General features: G+C 41.7%; 1 pseudogene; it reads left to right on the top strand.

Annotated features, from left to right (window-relative positions):
* The first annotated feature begins 321 nt into the window (after positions 1-321).
* LOC118987840 (ADP/ATP translocase 2-like) lies at positions 322-1,221 on the top strand (annotated as a pseudogene).
* The last annotated feature ends 1,493 nt before the right edge of the window (positions 1,222-2,714 follow it).

Raw genomic sequence — 2,714 nt, 5'->3', positions numbered from 1 at the left:
GTAAAGGGATTAAGAATAAAACCTCAGTGACACAGACAATAATATGGTGATTACCTGAGGGAAAGGAGGTTGAGGAATGGTAGAAGAGGTTAAAGGGTTGGGGGCAGCAAATGGTTATGGAAAAATACATGACAGATCACAATGAAGAGATGATATATTATAGAATTGTATACCTGGAACCTATATAATTTTATTAACTGATATCACCCCAATAAGTGCAATAAGAATACAAATAAATAAAAATAAACCATTGCCCAGAGCCCTGGAGTCCCAACCAATTACAAGCCGAGTCCTGCAGTTGCCCACTTTTTCACTTTTAACATGACAGATGTCACTGAATCCTTCCCCAAGGGCTTCCTGGCAAGTGGAGTGGCCGCAACCATAGATGGTGGTAGTGTCCACTGAGCATGTTAAGCTGCTGCTGCAGGCGCAGCATTCCAATGCCAGCAAACAAATCACCACAGATAAACAGTGAGAGGAAATACAGAAATCCGCAAGGAGCAGGGAGTCCTGTCCTCCTGGGCCAGTGTTATTAGATCCTTTCCCACCCAGGGTCTCAATTTTTCTTTCAAAGATAAATCCAAGCAGATCTTCCTGGGTGGTGCAGACAAGAGAACCCACTTCTGCCACTACTTTGCAGGGAATCTGGCATCATGGGGTGCCAGTGGGGCCACCTCATTGTATTCTGTGTATCCTCTTGAGTTTGCCTATACCCACCTAGTTGCTGATGTAGTCAAAGCTGGAGCTGAAATTCAAATGCCTCGATGGCTGCCTGGTTAATGTGTACAAATCTGATGGGGTCAAGGGCCTGTACGAAGACTTTCATGTCTCTCTGCAGGGGATTATCATTTGACTACTCTGGTATCTATAACACTGCAAAGGGAATGCTTCCAAATCCCAAGAATACACCTATCTTCATCAGCTGGATGCCTGCTTAGTAGCTGGGATGGCTTCCTATCCACTTGACAGCCAGTGTTCCTGGCTGCAAGATGATGCTGTCAGGGTGCAAAGGACCCAATATCATGCTCTCAGGCATGCTTCACTGCTGAAAGAACATTGCTTGTGATGCATGAAGCGCATCTTTTTTCAAGGGTGTATGGTCCAAAGTTCTCAGAGGCATGTGTTGTTTTTTTTTTCCTTGTCATATATAAGGAATTCAAGAAATTCACATAAATTATTTCTTAGCCTCCCTGACCCACAGCCTGAATAGGCAATGTTGTATTATGTAACAATAATACATAAGTATTATTGTAACAATATGTAACATATTGTAACAATAATACATAAGTATAATACTTAAGTATTCTGGACAGAATGTTAGCTCTCTATTAATGGCAACTATTACTGGTTGAAAATGGGAAGCAATAACATATGTCTGACCAGTTTCCTCTTTTTTACTATATTTTATTGTTTATACTGTTACATTTGTCCCCTTTTGCCCACTTCCACCCAACAGCTCCTTCAGGCAATACCCACACCATTGTCAGAGCCCATGGGTCATGCATATATGTTCTTTGGCTAATCCCTTCACCTTTTTTCATCCAGTGCACCTCTCTTCTCTGACCTCTGTCAGTTGGTTTCACATTTTTATATTTCTGTTTCTATTTTGTTCATTAGTTGATTAGATTCCATATATAAGTGAGACCATGTGGTATTTGTCTCACTAACTGGCTTATGTTACTTAGCATAATACTCTCCAGGTTCATCCACACTGCGGCAAAAGTCAGAGTTCCTTCTTTTTTACAGCTGCATAGTATTCCATTGTGTAAATGTACCACAGCTTTCTAAAAGTATATATTTTATTGATTATGCCATTACTGTTGTCCCATTCCCCCTTTCATTCCCCTCCACCCTGCACACCTTCTCTCCCACCATTCCCCACCTTTAGTTTATGTCATTGTGACATGAGTTCTTTAGATTCTACAATTCCCATACTATTCTTCCCCTGCCCCTGTCTATTTTCTATCTACCATCTATGCTACTTATTCTCTGTACCTTCTCCCTACTTCTCCTCCAACTCCCCTGTTGCTAACCCTCCATGTGATCTCCATTTCTATGGCTCTGCTCCTGATCTAGCTGTCCTTTTAGTTTGCTTTTATTTTAGGTGTGGTTGTTAATAAATGAGGGGTTCATCATCACCAAGCCCTTATTAAATGAAATGTTAAAGGAACTTATCTAAGAAAAAGAAGATAAAAACTATGAACAGTGAAAGGACAGCAAACTCACAGTTATTAACAACCACACCTAAAACAAAAGCAAACCAAGAGGACAGCTAGATCAGGAGCAAAACCATAGAAATGAAGAACACATGGAGGGTTAGCAACAGGGGAGTGGGAGGAGGAGAAGGGGGGAGAAGACACAGAGAATAAGTAGCATAGATGGTAGGTAGAAAATAGATAGGGGGGAGGGCAAGAATAGTAGGGGAAATATAGAATCTAAAGAACTTGAGACACGTGGTCGTAAACTAAAGGGGGGAGTGGTGGGAGAGGGGTGTGCAGGGTGGAAGGGAATGAAGGGGGAATAGAACAACTGTAATGGTATAATCAATAAAATATATTTAAAAAATTTTAAAAAATAACTGAGTTTGCTGTCCTTTCACCTGTTACGTATGAGGGGCGGAGCCTTAGGTGTTCACCAGGGCAGGGAGACCCACTCACTGGGTTGTGACGTTGTATGTGGGCGCAGGGTCAGAGAGGGGCAATGGTGTTTGTTCT

Source organism: Sturnira hondurensis, unplaced genomic scaffold, assembly GCF_014824575.4.
Source record: "Sturnira hondurensis isolate 20B ecotype Veracruz unplaced genomic scaffold, ASM1482457v3 Scaffold0005329, whole genome shotgun sequence".
NCBI lineage: Eukaryota > Metazoa > Chordata > Mammalia > Chiroptera > Phyllostomidae > Sturnira > Sturnira hondurensis.
This window is presented reverse-complemented; position numbering and strand designations above follow the sequence as displayed.